The sequence below is a fragment of the Lethenteron reissneri genome, chromosome 35 (assembly GCF_015708825.2).
Source record: "Lethenteron reissneri isolate LAM-NWPU_2019-01 chromosome 35, ASM1570882v1, whole genome shotgun sequence".
NCBI lineage: Eukaryota > Metazoa > Chordata > Hyperoartia > Petromyzontiformes > Petromyzontidae > Lethenteron > Lethenteron reissneri.
The window spans coordinates 3110170-3133341 of record NC_083813.1 but is presented as its reverse complement, the minus strand read 5'-3'; positions in this window follow the sequence as shown (position 1 = coordinate 3133341).

Below are 23172 nucleotides of genomic sequence, written 5' to 3'. Positions count from 1 at the left end.
GGCACTTTACTAACGGTGGAGAGTCACATTTGGGTTTAGAGTCAACTCGCGTGTTTACATTATCCCTCCACGGTAGATACAAACATGAGTACCGCTTTATTACGGAGAGAATAGTCCCAGCCATGGGCATGTGGAATTTCCACCACTTGCTCGGTCACGTAAGCACCGTAAAGATGTGCGTGTGAGCACGAGGATGCAGTTACATTAATCATCCTCATTATCACCGGGGCATCGGTCGCTATCAGTAACCGTATCTGGTCATATGGGTACCAGGGCGCTGAAAACCATTGGCAGCCCTGAGTAAGTGGCCCAAATTCCCCATTCCTCTCCACGCTGCCCGCTCACAAATCTTCCCACAATGTGATACTTTCACCTCTGGACGAGTCCACGTCCAGCCAGGATTTGTTGGCCACTTCACCGCCTCTGCACGTGTCGCGCTGGCCTGAGCAGGCGCTCGCTAACGCCGGTTGCCCCTTCGAAGTGTGTCCCTGCTCTAAATGGAAAACTCATTTCTGTGGAACTGCTTCTTCTGTTCAGTGTGTTGCCCTTCCCCCGCACCTCCGAGGAGCACGGTTGGCTGCGTGCGGTGGCAAATAAGTTCAGCACACATGCGTGCTCAAACAAACTTGAGGACACTGCTCATCTCCATTGCTGGCCCCGAGCAAGTTGTGAAAATTCCACATTCCCATGACGATGGGGGCCACTCAACCCGCAAACCTACCACTGCTGATCTCCAACAAAAGCAGTGCTCGCTTTTTTATTAAACCTCGAGGAATTACGAGCCGAGTCATCCCCAGACCAGGATTTGAACTCACGACCTTTTTTGATTGTGAGCCAATTGCTCCAATCACAGTGCTAATCAATCATTATCTGTCGATCATCATCACCATCATCATGCTACAATGAGCACGAGAGCCGCCAATACATCACCGCGCACAGCCGATCGCCCTGTCGCCCGTTATCTCTGCTCCGCAAGTCTCTCTTTAGTTACGCTGCAATGGCACCTGACAGGCACTTACCCGAAACAAGTGGATTGATGCCAGAACCCCTGCCGTCCCGCGTAAGGCACCAGTGACTGCTGAAATTCCCATACATATATATATGAGGTGTGATCGAAAAGTCCCCGTGGTCTGGGCGATGGCCCGGGTGCTTGAGGGAGCTAATAGTGTGTCGGGGCACTGAGCTGGCACCGCTGACGTCCTGGGGATTGAATCGAGTTTCAGCCGCCCGTGATTTAAACCGGGTCCTCAAGTGCGGCGAGGTCACGGTCTAAGCCCGGTCACTGTTGACTGCACGCAATGAGCAGAGCGTGTCGCTGGAGGGGATGACGGGGCCGATGGACGAGGCTCGGCGATGTAGATTTGGTCGTCTCGTGCGCGAGATGCCTTGTGGCATCGCGCGAGACGGCGAGCAAATGCTGACAGCGCGGGGAGGCGTTCATGCAGCAGTGGATAGGTCACGGCTGATGGTGATGTTCCCGCGCCGCTGATTAATTAGCACATGTAAGCTACGTACGGTGCGAGATGAGTTTGACATGCCAACACGTTTATATATATATGTATTCATGTTTGTCACATAATTCGGCTTATTCGAGCTTTGAGGATTACATATGTCGCTTAGATTGCCATGCGATGAAAAACTTATTTTTTTCTTCTTCACAGAGCCTATAAAAAACGTTGCACTACTTGGTGGGGACAGGATCCTCGCGAAGGGAGTTCAGAATGAGTTGCGTGCCGTTAACTTCCAGCGCCTGTTCTCTGACACGCGGTGATGTTACACTGCTCGTTTTACGGGCTCTCAAAGGACATTAAAAAATATATATCTCTTCATCCGACACGGCCAGCACATCTGTAATGTATCTACAGTTTATTTGTCCGTCCACGACTGTATAAAAGCCTCCCCACAGCCGTGGCAGGTTGTGTGGGCTGTTTGGACCATGCTTGACCAGGCTGGTCACTGTGGTCATGGATGTCCGTCGGTTTCGGGAGGCCTGGGGCAGGACTCCACATGGCATCCCTTATTCCAGCATCCACAGGCCCATTGTGGGACCCTCTTCTGTGTGGGGCCCCCGGGGCCACATTGTCCCCACCCCCACCCCACCCCCACCCCACCCCACCCCACCCCCACCCCCACCCCCACCCCCACCCCACCCCCACCCCACCCCACCCCACCCCCACCCCACCCCACCCCCACCCCACCCCGCTCAGTGTGGATTGGTGACGGGAAAGGAGTTGAGGACACGACCGGTACCGATATGAGTCACCACAGATGTCCAGCCGTTGCCGGGGAATTGAACTCAGCAAATGTCGCTTGTCAGGATCCTGCGATATAACACTCCACCGTGCACCAGCAGCACACGCGCTGATGTGATCGCTCCATCTCCACGTCGCATGTGGACCTCACACGTGTCCTGTTGCGTGGCTGCCACACAAACGGTGCCTATGTCGGCCTCAAACAAAACATGAAATACCACGCGCGCGTCGATGAGTGTGGCTGGGAGCTGCCCTATACTGTTGCCACGTGCCTGCATCATCAATAATCGGATTCTGCAGTTTTTTTTTTACAAAATAAAACCAAAACCTCTTATAACTGCTGAGAACAACGCAAAGAGGAGGAGGAGGAGGTTGGGGCGGGAGAGAGCGATGTGTGGGCACAGGTTGTCACCAAGCGCCCAGAGGTCAGCGCTGTGGTTTTTGGTTTCGGCCACGAAAAAAAAACCTACTACAGTAACTGTGTGTGTGCGTTATAGAGCCTACCCTAGGTCGACTCAGCCTCAAATGAGTACTTGGTGCGGTGTGTCATCATCGCCACTGGGGAGACAAAGGCGGCCGGGCGTGGTGCTGGCTACCCACCCCCTCGTGTCCCGTGCCGGCCTTCATAGGTGCTCGCTAACAGCACTTGCCCCAAGTCTGTTAATGCTACACGGGGGATCTTTGTCTTTGTTACATGTAAATATATGTGTACCATAAAATCAGTGTCTTTGCTCAGACAGGCGCGTGGAGTAGAACTTCAATGGCAGCTGTAGAATGTCCCACATTCCTAACGCTCTCCCCACAGGGGTGGTGACTGACCACTGTTGACCTGTCTTAAAGTGGTACTGATTTTAACCCCCCACCCCCAAGCGGATGATGGGCTGCCACTCCATGACCGTGACTTGAACTCATGACTTTCGAATTTTGAGTCGAACACTCAAACCACAATGCTACACGGCCAGATTATTGACAGCAGAGCCGAGGCAAGTCGATCAATCTAATAAAATCGTTATCGACGAGTTTTTGTCCATGATTATTCGAGCTCCCTGAATCTACTGCAACTTCCACCGCCACATCCGACCTCCTCCTGAACGTGAGAAACCCCCTCCTAGCCACGCCCAGCATGACCAAGTCCTGCCCAACACCTCCCGTCCAGCAACACACGGGGCGAACAGACGTGAGGCTTCTTTTTCCCTCCAAATATTTGCGTGCTCTTTGATCGGTCGAGCAATCAAACCGATAATCGGTACAGTAATCGATTCCTGTACCTACATAATTAGATAGCTTAGTCCTAACTTTATTTGTTAACATGTCATTGAAAAATATGTATCTATCCAGAAAACTCTAATCGAGTTTCAATATAACATTTCGATACTTTGCTAGGTTATTTAATTTAGTGTGTTCTGTCTCCCTCTAAGCCTGCTTACCTTACTTGCCCTCCCGTCGTACTCATTGACATGTAAATGTTTTCCCTACCCCCTCCCTCTCTCTGCCTCCGCCCCCCTCTGTCTATTTAAGGCCTCGCCACAGAGACGATCACCCCTCTTTGTACCTGGGTTGTTCTCTCTCTGTATCTTGGTGATATCTGTCTGCTTATATGTCTGTCTATAGTTTTCTGGTTATATTCTATGTCGCTATTTCATTATACCTGATGATGATTGCGTGTGTTGCAATCGAAACGTCGTATGCTATTATTTAATTCATCCTTTTATCTTTATACGTGACTTTACCGAAAAAACCAAAGAATAACGAGTCTCAATACTTACTTTCAGGAGTATCCAGCTTTGAATGTTTGGCCAATAAGTTATCAAGTACATGGTGTTTGAATAATATGGACACGATTTGAAATCTCTATATCTCCGCAACCACGAACCGCCCATGAATGAAACTCTTACCACTTGAAAGGGCGGGGCATAGAGAGGGCGGGGCATAGAGGGGGCGGGGCATAGAGTTTCAAATGATTACCGCTAGACGCCTCTCCCAGCGCACAAACAGCCCCTAGCCTCAGTCATTCGCAAGACACACTGCCTCAACGTTGGATAGGTCGCACGGGACCCCAAGACTTGGCACTACACTCTTGGCCCCCAAGATCCCCAGACATCATCACACCCTGCGACTTTTTCTTGTGGATATACGTCAAAGACCGTGTTTTTGTGCCACCATTAGCGACTAATCTAGAAGACCTCAAAAACAGAATCACAGCAGCGGTGACTTCAGTGGAAGAAGACACTTTGAGAGGCGTTTGGGATGAATTCAACTATCGTCTCGAGGTTTTCCATACAGCAGGTGGAGGGCACATAGAGCAATTATAAAATGGTTCATAAAACTTGATAACTCATTAAACCGTTTGTAACCTTTTGTGTAATTGTAACATGTTGCCATCGTGAAATATACTGCTTTGAAATTGGGTCCTTTTTTAAACTCCCTGTATATTATATTCTTAGGTTTTTTCGGTAAAGTCACGTAGGTGAAAAATTAAAATAAATAAACGTAAAATAAAAATAAAATAAAAATTACGTTTCGGAGGCAACAAAAGCTTCCGTCTTCAGGTGGAACCGTCACAGCACAATAGCTGTATCAAGTAAAATGGGTACCACGTTACGGGCAGCCAATAGCTGTCATCCCGTGGAAAGACTCGACCCCACCATGGGAATGTAGAATTTCCACCACCGGCCGATGGTGACAGTTTGACTCGTAAAAAAATAAAAACGTTGTTTAAACATATTGTTTTTTGTTGTTGTTGTTAAATTTGAATTTAATTAACATTTTAAAGTTATTAACTTTAATCCCGGCTGCTTAACAAGATAATTGCTTCAGTGATTCCCTTGTTCTCATCAGCTGGCTCAGCGGTTCGGGGTGGCCACGTGACTCGACGCGTCATCCGGTTGTTGATCGCTGTGCCCGCAACTCAGCGCGTCCGTCAATAACACAGCGCCTTAAACGGAAATACAAGTGCAGTAGACATTCTTTTGCTCGTGTATTCATACTGAAATGCGTGGCGTTTTTTGGCAATGGATCTCCTTCTTTGACCCATCGTAGAATTCGTTTCCACTTTATGGCTACAGAGTTACTGAGATTTGTTTAAAATTATTTGGTTCTTTAGGAAAGCCACGGAGAAAGAAAACATTAATACAGTGAATAAAAATAATAAAAATATAATAAAAAACCACGACGTTTCGATCACAACACAAGCGGTCGTTTTTTTCCCTGATGACGATTGCTTGTGTTGCGATCGAAACGTCGTGGTTTATTTTATTATTTTTATTCACTTAACTATTTTTCTTTTTTCTATCTACGTGACTTTACCGAAAGTACAAAAGAATATTAATTCCTGCAGTCACGAAAGTTTAAAGTCAAAATTTGAGCTTCTTTTGTTTGTTATCCATCCTTGTGCACTGCTACCATCACGCACAAAAAAACCCCCAATGTTATTTCTCGACCACGAAGAAGGCTTGCAAAGGAATTGCATGCCGAGACGTCGCGAAGGCCAATACTTACACCACGTGATGCTACAAATTTCTGTTTCTCCTGCACGTGCGCAGTTTTCTGTTCGTATTTTTTAGTTTTTGTTCAACGTACACAAAGTGCCCCCCCCCCGCTCCGCCCCCCCCCCCCCCCCCACTTTGACATTTACAGAGTGAAAGGAATGTGTGAATAAGGCAGACACTGCCCAGGGAGGACGGCTCTGACGATGGGAAATGAGTGCCGTGAGGCTTCTGCCGATAAGATCTGCCTGGCTGCGATGACGCCTTCAGCCCGCCTGAAATTAGTTATTTTCCTTTCCCCTTTGTTCTCGCAATAAATGTGGCTTTATTGGTTTAAGGCTTCATTAATCACGTGCCCTATTATACATTTATATATATGTGTGTTCCTTTGCAGCCGTTGACAGATGAAATTAACTTATTCAGTCTTTTACATGTAATCTTATGAGAGCTAATTGTTATGCCTTATTTGGGAGACTGCGAGTGTAAAATCAACCTCGGTCCATCGCCTCTCCTGAAGCGGTGAAACGACTGCCACTTCGTGTGGGAGGCGAACAGCGATAGTCGTCCACTGGATAGACTGGCCTCCGTCGTGAGAATGTGGAATTTCCACGACTGGCTCAAGGCTACCGGCATAGTTGAGTGTCCACCAATACTTGTTCAAGTATATCCGCAGTTTGAGAGATAATATACCTAGTGAATTGTATATATATATTAGATTACTCTCTGGGTGAGAGAGCAGCACTCTAAGCAGTTTGAAAATACATTTATGGGACTCTTTGCCAGTATCAAGGTGATATTTGTCTCTTTGGCGTTAGAACATTTTCCCGCCACCTGTATTCTTGCTGATTACGGTAGAGGCTATTTCATCTTGATGTAATGCGGTTGTAAACGGCCCTTCTGAGGTGCCGTCAGGGGGGGAGGAGTTGGGTCACGTGGGGGGCAGAGGGGTTGAGTATAGAAGGAGGGGAACCGGAAGAGCAAGGGGAGTGACGGGGAACCAGGAACGGAGGAAGGCCACGTAGGGCGAAGCGGGGTGTGGCGAGATCGCCACGAACACGGGGAGCAACGAGGATCGGCACCGTAGGCCAGCGGTGACCGACCCGAGGCAGCAGGAAGGGCTGCAGTCAGCAGCGGGGCTGCAGAGACCAAGAGTGGGCAGCGGGTCTGCATACAGTAGCAGCCGGAGGGTCTGCACATAAGAGTGGCAGCGGGAGTCTGCAAGGGTAGCAGCGAGTCTGCAGGGAAGAGGGGAGTAGATGAAGCAGAGAGTCGGAGGGAAGAAGAAGCTACAATAACAGTGAATAGCCGGGGGCTACAAATACAGGAGTTATAACAGAGTGCCGTGTGGGTAAAGACGAGAACCCGAATAAAGACACGAAGACAGAAAGAAGTGTTCGAGTCCTTTTATTACATTGATACGAGCACAAAAGAGTCCCATAGATATAGATAGATAGACTTTGGGACTTGCATTGCCTTTGTGCTGTTCGCCTCTTGGCGTCCTCTGGTCTCACACCGGTGGCGAGACGAGGCCATAGAGAAGTCTGTCCCTGGTGTAGGCCAATCAGTTCCAAGGACAATGCATATATTATCAGAGAATTTTTGTTTACAAGTTTAACCACAATCATGTGTGGTTACATCAGACTTGATGCCTTGCGATGGGTGTCTATTTGGTGTTTGAACATCTTGAACTCCACCTGCATTCTTGCCAGAAAGGGTAAATCTCATTATTTTTTCAGACAGTATGCAAAATGATGTTGGCATTTTGCATACGTGTCAGAGGCAGAGGCTGGGAGTTTTGTGGCGAGGCAGGATTACTATGAACAAACAAACTATTATCTTTCATTTTACCAGGTAAGGCCCACTTCGCGATGTAGCTTCTCTTCCAGAAGCGACCTGGTCACAAATGATAGCTCAACGAAGTGGCTTGTCACGCTGATTGTTGGGTTTAGTTTGTGGTTCCTCCTCCTGCCGCACCACCGATTACACCGGTTGGCTATAATGTACAGCGCGAAACAAGTTCAACATATATGCGTCATGTGAAAATTTGCAGCAGCCAAATCCTCTAAACGCACGTTTCTAAATATGGAGGGAAATACCGGAGGACCCAGAGAAAAATCCACGCGACTACGGGGTGAGAGGCAGACACGCAAACTCCAAATCTACAGGCGACAGGGTCGGGATCGAACCCACGACCTCATGCATACCAAGCGAGAGAGTTGCCATCTCCCTACTGTCCGCCGCGGGGCAGTACGTAAGCAGTGCGTAAGCAGTGCGGTAGTCCAATCGAGAGCTTAGCGGGTGAGCGTTGTAGCTATGAGTTGGCAAGAGCGGTTTCCTGCGGGTGGGATGTATGCGGAGGATGAGTGAGGTCCTACTGTTGCCTTCGCCATTGAACCACAAAACGTTGCTGAACTCGTCAAGGGTGACAAACCATCATCGCACGAACTCGGGTCACCCTCGCAGCGGCTGTTGGCTAAGCCATCGAACAAAGACGGTCACTCTGCATCGCGCGCGCTTTCAGATGCGCTTCTGCGGCCGTCTGGAACGCTCTTCCTTCCGATGTTAGTCAGCCACTGGAGCTGTGCACTTTTAAATCCTCTAGATGGAAAACTAATTTCTTTAGAACTGCTTTCTTGTTTATTCGCTGTCGCCTCCCCCCTCACCCCCACCTCGGATCGGCACGGTTGGCTACGTACAGCGCGAAAGAAGTTCAACATTCGTACATAGAATCATGAATTCATCTTAATTATTTAGCACGGTTGGCTGTTTATGGTGCGAGAGAAGTTCAACATACACACATACATCAAACAATTAATTCTAGATTTGAAGTTTTCGTGACTGCAAGGATTCATCATCTTTGTTTTTTTCGGTAAAGTCACGTAGGCAAAAAAAAGGAAAAACAACTAAATTAAATCACGACGTTTCGCAGGCAACACAAGCTTCCGTCTTCAGGTGGAACCGTTACAGCTAAATTCACTGTAATAAGTGAAGAGAGCTAATAGAGAATTAATTAATCAATAAAATTATTTAGCACGGTTGGCTACGTGCGGCGCGAAAGAAGTTCAACATTCGATAATTGTTTTTTAAAATCCTTTATATTAAGTTCGCTTGCTTGCTTGCGTGCTTGCTTGCTTGCTTACGACCGTGCAAATCTTTCGGTAGTTTTTTAACCCACTTCCCGTGATCCAATCGAGCTGACATTTTGCAAACAGACTCGTTGTGCGAGACAATTAAATATTTAATTACCAATTGCTTAATACTGGCAGACAATCATCTGACCCATAGGTGGCAGCCATCTCAAGCCAGAGGACGAGAGGACTCTAGCCGCCACGCATATAAAGGATTTATAGTGAAAAACTTTGTTTTTACGGGTTATACTTATTTACCCTTTATCTGGCAACAAAACTGACACCTTTTTTTTACAAAGAGTCATGTTTGCATAAACCACAATACCTGCAGTCATAATGCAAACAAAAACATAACTCTGATAATGTGCACTGCCCTTGAAGTTGATTGGTCCACACCCGAGACAGCTTTTCTTAGAGCCTCGTCTCACATGGGTTGGACCAGATGACGCCAAAAGGCGCACAACTCAAAGACAATGCACCATCAGAGTATGAGAACTCAGGGTAAGCATTTACACCATTGGAACCTCATTTGCCAGTAAAAAACATGATAATTGTTTTTTTACCCTTCTATCTGGCAACAAAACTGACACCTTTTTATACAAGGAGTCATGTTTGCATAGACCACAATACCTGCAGTCATAATGCAAACAAAAAACATAACTCTGATAATGTGCACTGTCCTTGCAGTTGATTGGTCCACACCCGAGACAGCTTTCCTTAGAGCCTAGTTTCACATGGGTTGGACCAGATGACGCCAAAAGGCGCACAACTCAAAGACAATGCACCATCAGAGTTATGTTTTTTGTTTGCATTATGACTGCAGGTATTGTGGTCTACGCAAACATGACTCCTTGTAAAAAAAGGTGTCAGTTTTGTTGCCAGATAGAAGGGTAAAAAACCAATTATCATATTTTTTACTGGCAAATGAGGTTCCAATGGTGTAAGTTCAACATTCGTCCTGCACACGTGCGTTGGAGCGGTCTCCACGAGTCGCTGGAGCAAGGAGACGTCCCGTTCACGGTGGGTCGCCGTGACGGCAGATCTCTTCGGCGGCGTGGCAGTGCAGGGGCGAGAGAGAGAGAGCGCTGGCGAGGTGCGGTGGCGTCGACGGCAATGACCACGACGGCATCTCGAGTTGATGATACCCGGCCACTTCGTAGTTGCTGTTTGCCGAACGATCTCTCCCAAAAAAGAATATGTTGTTCACGCGCTGGGTTTGCTCATGGAGAGATAAGGGGCATACGTTTTCCTTTGCTTAATGAATAAATGATGCATTGCTAAGTTTGCGCATGCATACGCAGCGTGCAATGCATATTTTATTTACAGCTCTTTGTTAATTCACCACTGGATGAAGGCCTCTCCCACACACCACGTCAGCCGTTTGGCCATACCTCACCATGCCGGTCAGCGCAGGTCGTTGAAGTGCTGGGGCTCACGGCTGCTTCAGACAAAGCTCGCCCACCAATCTTAGCCGTGGACGGGAGTCGAACTCGGGCGGACCGACTTCAGAGAGCAGCGCTGGGGCCACTGCACCAGGCTCCACCCCCCCCCCCCCCCCCCACTGTGGCTATTTTCTTTATGCAACTCTCAGTGCATTTCTTGTTCATTTCAAGTTGAGTAGCCTCTTCAGTCATCCCCTCCCTCCCTCTCACACACATCACGGGACACGGCAAACACACAACGTCACAGTCGAAATGGCTTCAAAGGCACGAGACACTTGTCACGTTTGATAAATGATAATGGTGAGTGCTGATAGTGGGGAGGGGTGGTGGTGGTGGTGGTTGGTTGGCGGTGGCGGTGCCGCACATCCTTTGTGCGTGACTCATTGCGCCCAAGACCACCACCACCATCACGGTCTCTCTCCTCGCTGCCTCCGCGCGCTGCACGAACCCTCAGCTGCCCGCAGCAATTTGGAAAGGATTCAGCCCTGTACATTCTGTTGAATAAAATTTTGCAGCTTTGGTTAATCCGCTGCTGGATGAAGGTCCACCCACACCTTGCCAGTCATTGGGGGGGGGAGGGGGGGGGGGGGGTTATTTGACAGCCCTTTAACTTCACCAAGCTGCTCGTTTGTGGGACGCTGCCGGGGGGAAAGAGCAGTAACGCGTCGGAGAGCGCCCGCTGATTGCGTCCCATTCCTGGCGTCGAACTCAGGTGCGCGCGTGCGCTCACCGCTGGTTCCCCACCATCGGAATGTTGGAATTTCACAACATTCCGATGACCCGAGCCCGCCGCTCCGTTGCTAGAAATACACTTTGTTAAAAATAAATACAAATATATTAAAGGCGCCGACGCCGTGGCAGCGTTAGGCGGTCAAGTTCCGCAGGAATCACGAACGAGGCCGGCGTGACGTCTGCGCGTCACCGACCGCGTGAACTTGAACTCCGGCAAATGCCACGGGATCCGTTCGCGTTGTCACCTTCAGTCGGTTCTCAAAACCCACCGCGTACAGGGGTTACCCCCCCCCCCCCCAATCCCTACCCCAATATAATAATTCGATCAACTATTAAACTCAAAATATGCTTTCTTTTTCGATTTAAAGCTTTCGTGACTGCAGGGATTCATCTTCTTGGTTCTTTCGGTAAAGTCACGTAGAAGGGAAGTAATAAAATAATAAAAATAAAACATAATAAAACAATTCTCACGACGTTTCGGCCACAACGCAAGCAGCCGTCCTCAGGTGAAAACCAGGTCCGTCGAGGCGACAGAGTCTGAATGAAACAGCACACGGGCTTAGAGCATATATATAAGCTGGGCGCATTGACAAAGGAATTTGCATATCAACAGGAATTTAGCATATTTATGGGAAATGCAGGAATGTAATTAGTACTGCATATGCATGTGCATTATGCAGGATTAACAGCATCAAAGGGAGCTGCAGTTACTGCTGCTGCAGCAGTTGCTGCTGCTGCTGCAGTTTCTGCTGCTGCTGCAGTTGCTGCTGCTGCTGCAGTTGCTGCTGCTGCTGCACTTGCTGCTGCTGCACTTGCTGCTGCTGCTGCACTTGCTGCTGCTGCTGCACTTGCTGCTGCTGCTGCTGCACTTGCTGCTGCTGCTGCAGTTTCTGCCTTATCCATTTTAATATAACACTATGTATTATTCTACCACCCTAATGTGTATCATACTGCTATATGTTTACTGTACAATTACGACACCATACATTACTCTGCACACTGCACCATGCCAGTGAGTGGAACGCGGTCTGAAAGTCACCGTTAACGTGAACACAATCAGTTAAGATCCGAAATGGTTTATTACGTCCTTCCAATGATTGCTAAGCCAGAATCCATCTTCTCGGTTGAAATTGTCTCTGTGTTTGTATATGTGGATCGCCTCATGAACGAATCTCTCATGATAGCCAGATGGCTTGCAGAGAACCTCTGTCTTGGAGAAGTCAATGTCATGTGAGCCCACTGAATTGTAACAGTGATCTGCCACGGCTGAGGTGTTTGTCCTACCGTGTTTCAGGTCTGCCTTATGTTCACGGATGCGGTCCGAGACATGTCGTTTGGTTTCTCCAATGTAACTGCTACCACAGAGGCAACTTAGTTTGTAGACACCAGGGTACTGTATGTCTGGAACCACATCTTTTACAGACGGGACCAGATCACGGATTTTATGTACTGTGTTGAATCGGACCTGGATCTTGTGTTTAATCAGGATTTTGGAGATCTTTTTTGTGACCCCAGCAATGTAGGGTAAGGTGATGCTTTCTTGCCACCTATTCCGAGACGTCTTGCCAGCGTGGAAGAGTAGGCCGATCACCTTCTCCAGGGGCAGTCGAGCGCATCCTCTCGTGCAGGCCCTTCTGCCAGCGGTGAATAACTAGTAACTAACTAGTAACTAACTATTTACTAACTAGTAACTATTTACTAACTATTTTTTAATTTATTTTACCAGGTTAAGGCTCCACTGAGCTATTGTAGCTCTTTTTCAAGAAGCGACCCAAATGACAGCTCAACGAAGTGGCTTATCATCATCATGGCAAACAAAAAACTCTAAACGCGTGTTTTCGAAAATGCATTACCAGCCCATTTTCTGTCAATCCACTGCTGGATGAATGCCTCCCCATGCCATATCGGTCATGGAGGCAATTTGACCATACCTCTAGATTTGAAGCTTTCGTGACTGCAAGGATTCATACTCTTAGTTTTTTTCGGTAAAATCACGTAGATAGTAAAAATAAATAATAAAAATAGAAATAATAATAGAAATAAAATTATAAAATTTACTGTATCAAGTAAATCTAGCTGTGACGGTCCCACCTAATGACGGAGACTTGTGTTGCCTCCGAAACGTCGTGATTTATAATTTTGTTTCTATTATTATTTCTATTTTTTTATTATTATTTATTTTTACCTACGTGACTTTACCGAAAAAACCTAAGAGTATTGACCATACCTCACCACGCTGGTGGGTCCAGATGAAGGGTGGAGAGAGAGGGGGGCGCACCAATGAGCGGTTGAAACACCCACAACTGTCGCACGGGATAGAAGTCGAGCAGATCACGTTGCCCCCGATGTGAGCCTCGGCTGCGAACTGAACTCATGTCGCTGGTCGAATTGCCAGCGCGGAGGTACAAACAAAACAAAAACCATCACGGGGAAGTAAACTATCTCACAAACCCAACGTTTGAATGTCATGGGAAGAAGTTCACGATTTCACGGCACGAGGACAATCGCGGTTTAGACCCGGAGCGATAGCGACCACATTACAAACCATAATCAGCCATGGTCGATCTACTGCTGGATGGAAGACCTCACCAAGCCGGTCCTGCAATGTAACAATCCAATTAGCCACCTGCCCACGAGCTGATTTCAAAATCATTTCAGTTCATACAACGTAATAATAATAATTTCAATTAAAAAGCCACCCAAATGTTCGCTCCAAGCTCCCCTAATCCACTCTCTCTCTTCTCTCTCCAAAGCCACACGGATCCCACGACCCCTTTCTCTTCCAAAACACAAAACCCCATCCCCCATTCCCCGGCAGCCCGAGCCCCGCGTCTGCGGGTCACGGATTGGCAGTTGCTGTGAAACCTCATCCGACCTGCGCCTTTGTAAACACGACGCAGGTGCGCATGCAGGTGTGCAAGGTGTTCAGTGTGTGTGTATGTATGTGCAAGGTGTTCAGTGGGTGTGTGTGTATGTGTGTGCAAGGTGTTCAGTGTGTGTGTGTGTGCGCAAGATGTTCAGTGGGTGTGTGTGTGTGTATAATGAATGTGTGTGTGTAATGTGGGTGTATGTGTGTGTGTAATGTGTATGTGTGTGTAATGTGGGTGGATGTAAGTGTGTGTGTGCGCAATGTGTGTGTGTAATGTGTTTGTGTGTGTAATGTATGTGTGTGTGATGTGGATGGGATGTGTGCGTGATGACGTAATATGGATGCGTGGGGAGCGGTGGTGCAGCGGTTAGCGCGCTGCGCTACGAACCCGGCATCCCGAGTTCGATTTCCGCTCACGGCCAACACCGGTGACGAATATCTGAACCGATCCTGGGCCTCCCCTAGGTCGACTCAGCCTCCAACGAGTACTTGGTGCGGTGTGTTAAAAACATTACATCGTGTACCGTTCCGGCCTTCATAGGTGCTCGCTAACAGCACTTGTCCCAACAGTCTGTTAAAGGCTATCCGAAGCATCTTTAGTTTGTGTGTTTGTGCGTGGGCTTTGGTGTGTGTCTGTTAGTGAGCACATATTTGCGTCTAGCTGTTAGTCTATCACTATGAGATGGGGATCTTTGTGTATGTGTGAGTGTGCACGTGTGTGCATCTGCACGTGTGGATATACTGTATCCATGGAAATGTGTCGTGTCCATGTATTTGCATATCAGCGTGAGTGTGCATCATATGTGTGTCATATGTGTATGATGTACTGATGGATGTGCATGTATATGTGTGTATACATGTGCATATGTATCTGGTGCGGTGCGTTAAAAACATCGCTACTGGGGAGACAAAGGCGGCCGGGCGTGGTGCTGGCCACCCACCCCCTCGTGTGCCGTTCCGGCCCTTCATAGGTGCTCGCTAACAGCACTTGCCCCAACAGTCTGTTAAGGCTACACGGGGGATCTTTGTCTTGTTTACATGTACGTGTGTGCTGCGCTAGAAACCCGCCAACCCGAGTTCGATTCCCGCTCACGGCCAACACCATTGGCAAGTGTCGTGCCTGGTCGTGCTGCGGGGTTCGGCGTGCTGCTGGGTTCGGCGTGCTGCTGGGCACCCTCGCGGGCCGTGCCGACCTCCATGGGTGCTTGCTAGGGACTCGCCCAAAACGTCTGTTAAGGCTATATGGGGGCGAATTGTGTGTGTACGTATGTACGTGTGTGTGTATTTACGTGTGTGTGTACGTATGTGTGTGTATACGTATGTACGTGTGTGTGTGTACGTATGTACGTGTGTGCGTGTACGTGTGTGTATACGTATGTACGTGTGTGTGTGTACGTATGTACGTGTGTGTGTGTGTACGTATGTGTGTGTATACGTATGTACGTGTGTGTATGTACGTATGTACGTGTGTGTGTGTACGTATGTACGAGTGTGTACGTATGTACGTGTGTGTGTACACGTATGTACGTGTGTGTATGTACGTATGTACGTGTGTGTATGTACGTATGTACGTGTGTGTACGTATGTACGTGTGTGTATGTACGTATGTACGTGTGTGTATGTACGTATGTACGTGTGTGTGTGTATGTACGTGTGTGTGTGTATGTACGTGTGTGTGTGTACGTATGTACGTGTGTGTATGTACGTATGTACGTGTGTGTATGTACGTATGTACGTGTGTGTGTGTGTACGTATGTACGAGTGTGTAAATATGTACGTGTGTGTATACGTATGTACGTGTGTGTGTACGTATGTACGTGTGTATACGTGTGTACGTGTGTGTGTGTATGTACGTGTGTGTATGTACGTGTGTGTGTGTACGCTCGCCACGCCAACCCCCCCACCACCCCCGCGCACCTCTCAGCTCTGGAGCCAAGCACGGACAGGGTCCCTGCAGGTAATTACACACGCGCTACCCGGTGGCCCCTATTATTTAGCTCCAGCAGAGCAGACATTGGCCTGGGAGGTGTGACTGGGGGATGGGAAGGCGGTGGGAGGAGACGCATCTTTGGGGCAAGGAACACCTGCACCGCTCCGGGGCTTGGTCGGGCGGGGAAGAGGCAGCAGTAAGAGAATATTGGCTTGGTTCCCAGGCCAAAGCAGTGGCATGGGTTTTGCCCCTGTGGCCCTACGTGGCAGGGTGCATGACACCACAAGCGGTGCTTTGTTGTAGCCTGGCTGCTGTGCCTTTTCTTGAGAATGTGGCTGGTTTAATGGCGCCGTGGATTAATGCCCCGCGAAGAAGAATATCGCAGCGACATATTTTGTCCGCAGACACGCGCGTAATTCTTTCTGGGTCTTGATTGTTGGTAATTTGGTTGGCTCCTGGCAACAATATGAGCACCACCTCATGCTCATTTGAGCGCAGAGATACTGCACTGTGAATTTCTGACATTTCCCCTCTGACCAAATGACTCTGAATGCGCCTGATATCATCAAGTCTCAGTAGTTGAGACTGGATAACACTTGGACGGGAGACTGCCAGGTGTGTATGTATGCACGTTGGACTTCTTTTGCACCGTACGTATCCAATCGTACTAATCGGAGGTGTGGGTGTTGTTCACTTGGCCAGTGAGGTGGCTTGGAGATGGAAATTCGAGAAACATATTCTTGAATCAATCTGTGTGGAGCTTTGAGTGTTTTTGGAGTAGCCCGGTTGCCTCCCATATGCCAAACACTCATTAATGGAGCTGGCCCAATATGGATATTACTATGTTTATTTTACCAACTAAGGTCCACTTGAGCGATGCAACTCTCTTTCAGAAGCGACCTGGCCACAAATGATAGCTCCAACGAAGTGGCTTATCACGCAGAAATGTATAGCCGCCAAATACACTTTAAGGGCATGTTTTAAATGTGGAGGGGAATAACCGGAGAAAAATCCACGCGACCACGGGGAGAACATGAAGACTCCAAATATACAGGCATCGTCAGGGTCGGGACTAAACCGACGACCTCCTGCATACCAGGCATGGGATATAAAATCTCGCGGTCACGGCGCCTCATTGCAACTGAATGCAATACCCTCCTGAAAAATAGGGTTGAGATTGAGTGAGGCTTTATTTGATAAAATTACAATTAATATTCTTGTTTGCCCAAGAATAATAATTGTCATTTATCCAACAAAAGAATCTCATGACTCTTTTCAGGAGGGTCCTGCCAATAGGGTCGGGATTTTTTTCAAAGCAAAATTGGACCATCACGCCGGCACACAACGTCCTACTTTTGTGATGACGTAACAGGATCTGTGAAGCAGACGGAACACGGCTAAAGAGAGCCACAGTATTAACCAGGGCGGCCACTAGATTAGGAGCGAGAACCTCTGCAACGAGAGGCAAACGTGTCAGCGCTAGGCCGTGCATCGTTAGTTCGTGTCACCACAGTATTACAATTGTATCACGATGTATTTGTTGAATGTATGTATTCTTTGGTTTTTTCGGTAAAGTCACGTATAAAGATAAAATAATAAATTAAATAATAGAATACGACGTTTCGATTGCAACACAAGCAATCATCATCAGGTATAGTGAAATAGCGACATAAAATCTAACCAGAAAACTATAGACAGACATATAATTAAGAATGTACGTAGCCGATTCCAAACATGTTGTATGGCATGTACACACGGGGAATGGCTTTAAAAGTTGTATAATATCCTGTAGATGTAGATGCCACTGGTTCTTCACGTTCTGCAGATGTAGATGCCACCACCGCCATCTATTGCGCGGCGGTTTAACTTACAACTATCGGTCCAAACAGGCGAGTGGACACACGGACAGGTTTGTTCGTATCTCTGAAAGTTCGTAAGTCGAATGTTCGTAAGTACAGAAGTCCCTCTATCTACAACCCCATTGTGATACGTTGACTCGGTTGGATCCAGCAAGCCTTTGACCAATCACAGCGCGCATCCTGCATTTGCCACGCCCTCCGCGCGGCTGCACTGTCGTGGCAACGCGCACTCCAGGCTCGGCCCCGCACATCGCGGACCCACGTGAGCGACACGTGACCCCCCCAGAGCCACGTGGAGCGCACCGAGAGGTGAGGCCGCGTCCGCGAGACACATTTTATTATAATTATTATTTAAATCTCGACTAAAGCAATCTTTGAATTGTAAAGTAACACAAATCATATATGTAGTACATAAATACATATCTAGAGCCATTAATAGATGATGCGAAATTTAATCATTGCCGTTTTTAGTTTTTAACAACTCGGATTGCTAAACGTTGGCATCGTTGCATTTTTATTTGGGGTGTACGTACGCCCCGTATACAAGCGATGTGTTTTATTACAGCATACATGTCCAAGATGACACCTAAAATGTCGAAAATAACACAAAATAATTTAGCATGCCAACACCTCCACCATACGATGTTACTTTCCAAACGTAAACCTATGTGGTGTATACGCCATAAGGCATGTAACTTTGGGGCGTTCCAATGAATGCAGGGGTGTTCAGAGCCAATTGAACACAACCCTCATAACGCAAATGCAGCGTTAACCTAGTTTTATTTGCTTTGATGACTGTGCAGTTTGCTTAAGTTATTAAATAACATAATTTACTACTTTTTGTTTAATGATGCTGTTGTATATTTGGATATATCATTTGTGGCCAAGTTGCGTTGGAATAAAAATAGCTCAATGGGCCTTACCTGATAAAATAAATAAAAAGTTTCGTTTAAGTTGGTTAATTTTTGTAACAGACCACTCTTCTGTGGTCGATGGCCCCTTTACAAACGGTGGCTGCCCTCACATTCTGCCTCCTGAAGGTGGGAAACTCCCCTACAAGCCACGCCCAATATCATTACGTGACCAAACCACGCCCATCATCTCCCGTACAGTGGCACGCATGGGAAGAGGGTGCGATAATTTATTTCAACGCTTTCCTGATATTTGATCAGTTGAGTAATCGAACCTTCTTTCCCCAATATTCTGCACAGGCCACCGCTTCTGGTGTTGGCATTGCCAAATCATGAGGAGTGCATTGTGGTGCTGCAAGGCATCTCAGGAGATGATCCGTGCGGTTTGCTTCTCCTGACAAACACATTGTTCGGTTGTGCAAAAGCTCCATGATTTCATGATTTTCGAAACGATAAATATATTTATCGGTAGACTAACAGATTACTTAGACAATCGGACTACAGCCCAACCCCATCCTTCTCTTCGTAAACATTGCCTGCACAGCAGACGAGCACACCCTTGGAAATTTCATCTAGAAAAATGTCAAATCACGTGCAGAAAACAACAACAGTAATGCGGGCGATTTTAATGATCAAAACCTTTTTGGATTATTTTCGATGTGACGTTTACACTGCGCTACACAACACGTGGTTATCCCTAATCAGTTTATTCCAACGCCCCCGCCCAGAAATCAGATATCCGTTGACTCAACAAAACAATACAATTCACATTTCACTCGGCTCAGCAATTCCTTTTGTCAAGCGTCATATGCAAGAGAGTGCATGGCACTGTTTATGTATTTAATCCCGTAGAGGACACGTGTTAATCTATACCTCGAGGCACAAGCACTCGCAACGATCTCGCGGGCATCATGTTGACAAAGCTTCATAACCCTGACGACGCCTGAGACTTGTGCACCGTCACGGATGGTTATTACATAACGATGACCTCACAGACGGAGGCAGCAATTGTGTTGGACAAGAAGTGGCTGTTGTAAAAGAGAAGAAGTTTTCTGGGGGGGGTGTGGGACATTTGAGGTCACGTCGCTGGAGAGAGCGATGTTGTACCGCGAGCCGCAAGGCCCTTGGCAAGCAGACGCCGAGACGCCACCCAACACGAGAAAGAGCCATTTGCAACAAGGCCAGCTTTGAGTTTTGCTCTAAATCACCATCATCATCGTCGTCGTCGTGCCCTTGTTGTTGTGCTGCTTTATACAGAGCCTTGTCAAATCACGGACGTGCTGAGCAGCAGAATGATCTGGCTGGGTGGTTGTTGAGGTCATGCGGAGTGACCGACTCGCAGTTCTTTACTTGCGAGTTCAAGTCGTGGTCAGGCAGGGAGCTCGCTCGACTCGGCCCATAAACCGTCTATCTGTGGTCGATAAACGAGAACCACTTTGTAGGAGATGATGGCCCTCGCCATTAGGAATGCTGCTGTTCCGCGACTGGATTTTATGGCTGGCAATGGAGATGAGCACTGACTAATGCTGATTTGAGGTGGAATATACTGACCTCCATTTGAATATCGATGCTTGTGTGTGTGTGTATTTCTGTGTTTGTGCGTTGGCACCGCAAGGAGTGGTGGCGCAGCGGTTTGAACGCGCCGCTCTTCGAATCTGGCCACCCGAGTTCGATTCCATCTCACGGCCAACGCCAGTGACGATTATCCGAACCAGTCCTGCACCTCCCCAAGGTCGACTCAGCCTCAAATGAGTCCCTGGTGCGGTGTGTAAACATCGCCGCGAGGGAGACAAATGTGGCCGGAGCGTGGTGCTGGCCACCCACCCCCTCATGTGCTGTGCCGGCCTTCATAGGTGCTCGCTAAAAGCACTTGCCCTTACAGTCTGTTAAGGCGATATGGGGGATCTTTTTGGTGTACCTGTGTATGTCCTGTGTGCAACTTTGTCTGTAGCTGTGTCCCTGTGTGCATGTCTGCGCGTGTGTCTGTGTGCAAGCTTGAGGCATGTAAAGATTCAGGTGGATCGATGGGTCGGTAAGTCGATAGCTTCATGATGAGATAGTTAGCTATATAGGTCAATTCACGTGTTGTGTGTAGAAAGGCAGATAAGTAGGGAATTAGCTTTTATGTAGGTACTCTATTAGAGTACTTACTGCTTGGTGCTGTGGTGGCTAGGAGATGTTAAATCCCTTGCCTGGTGTGCAGGAGGTCGTGGATTCGATCCTGACCGTGACCACCTCTGTATATTTGGAGTTTGCTTGGTCGGATGGATTTTTCTTCGGGTGCTCCGGTTATTCCCTCCACATTTAGAAACACGTGTTTAGAGCATTTGGCGGCTGCGAATTTCCACGTGATAATCCACTTCGTTGCGTCATCATTTGTGGCCAGGTGGCTTCTAAAAAAGAGTTAGATAGCTCATTGTGCCTTACCTCGTAAAATAAAAAAGAGTTTAATAAATAGTGCAGGCATGGCAGCAGTGAGTTAGATACGTAGGTGGTTAGGCAGGTAGGTAAGCTGATGGTTACAGAATAAAACCAACCCTTTCGTCAATCATACTGCCTGAACATAAAGCTATTGGGCGACGGTTCGGAAAATGGCCCATCTTCATAGCACAATTTTACGTGCTTACTGACAGTGCCATTGACACACGTGTGTTGATTGCTATTGTTAATTATGCTTGTGCACCACTTCCAACGCAGCAGCAGCATCACTAAGTAAGCGGATGGTGATAGACGTGGTTTGGGAAAGCCTTGAAGCCAGGTAAGACCTCCAGTACGACAGCATTTTGCCTTCGCTCGGGAAACCTGAAGTGCAAATCAGGGAGAGACGGAATGAACCCACAGACCCAGACACCTGGAACCCGTTAGTGTGTTCCTAGCCCTTCAATGCGTGACTGCTTTTAGCGCAATGTATATGTGCGTGCATGCGCATGTGTGTGTATGTGCACTTGGGGATATGTGTGTGTGGAGCGGTGGTGTAGCGGTTAGCGTGCTGCGCTATGAACCCGGCGACCCGGGTTCGATTCCCGCTCGCGGCCAACACCAGTGACGATTATCTGAACCAGTCCTGGGCCTCCTCTAGGTCGACTCAGCCTCAAATGAGTACCTAGTGCGGTGTGTAAATATAGCCACTGGGGAGACAAAGGCGGTCGGGCGTTGTGCTGGCCACCCACCCCCTCGTGTACCGTGCCGGCCTTCATAGGTGCTCGCTCACAGCACTTGCCCCAACAGTCTGTTCAGGCTATGTGAAGGGTCTTTGTCTTGTGTGTGTGTGTGCATGTGCCAATAACAGTGGTGAACATTTGAACCGGTGCTGGGTCACTCTAGGTCCACTCAGCCTTAAATGAGTACCTGGTGTCAAGTTTACACATCGCCCCTGGGGAGACAAAGGCGGCTGGCCGTGTTGTTGGCCACCTACCCCTAACTTAAGGCTATACGGGGGATCTTTGTGTGAACTAGCGTGTGTGTGCGCGTGATTTTTTTTTGGGGGGGGGGATGTTCGTGTGTTTGAGCACACGCGTGTGCGTGTGTATGTATATGCGTGTGAAAGCTCCATACATAGATGTGTGCATGTGTGTGAGGAGGCTCGCCAAACTCTCGGGGAAGGCGGCTGTCGGCATGAGCTGCACTGATCATTATCAGCCCCTGAGCTCTTCGAGCAGAACTGCAACCTTCCATCAGCACCTGTTTATTGTTTTAAGAGAGGGGAGGGGATGCGGGGTGGGGGGGCCTGGGTGGGTGGGGTTAGGGTTTGCGAGTTTGTGGGATTATAGTGGGGGAGCTGTTTGAGCTCAAAGGAGAGACAGGCAAATTAAAGAAGACGTAAAAAAAAATCTAAATTTCTTTGAAACAAACTGTGGCTTTCCAGGCGGGCGCAGCAGCACTTCAATCAGTGCGCTGAGCTTTATTTAACTCGTCCTGGTGCGTCCGGAGATTCATTATGGCCGGAGTGGCAGTGGTTAAGGACACTTTGACTCGAGTTCAAAATCTTGGTCGTGGGTTCACGTCGGCCAATCATTTCTCCGGGGTGGATAAAATGGGCACAGAATTTGCAGAAAAACCGGTTGTATTTGCGTCATTCATCGACTGGCGTCCGTGTGTGTGTGTACGTACGTTGAACTTCTTTCGCACCGTACGTAGCCAACCGTGCCAATCGGAGGCCCGCCATAGGAATGTGGAATTAGCAAAACAGGATCAGCGTTAAATGAGCTCCGCTGCGCATTAATCCGTGCCGTTTTTGGAGTCATCGCATGAACAAATAAAAATCCATAAAACGGGTTTTTTTTCCCAACACAAAACAAGTGACAAGCCAAGGCTGCTCCCCGGTGCACAGTGGCGACACTCACGCCTGGGCCACCCGGGGCGCGGGGCGAATCTCAGCGGACAATCGGAGTAGTGTCACAGTCGGGGGATTCGGGCTAAGAGGCCCCACTGTATGGGGCTCCTCCCCTCTGTGTCCCACACAGCCGGTCAGCTGACCTCACAACAAATACAATTATTTGTTCTTTAGCGTTTTTATTATTGTATTATTATCATCAACATCGTCGTCGTCTTTAACCCGTTCCAC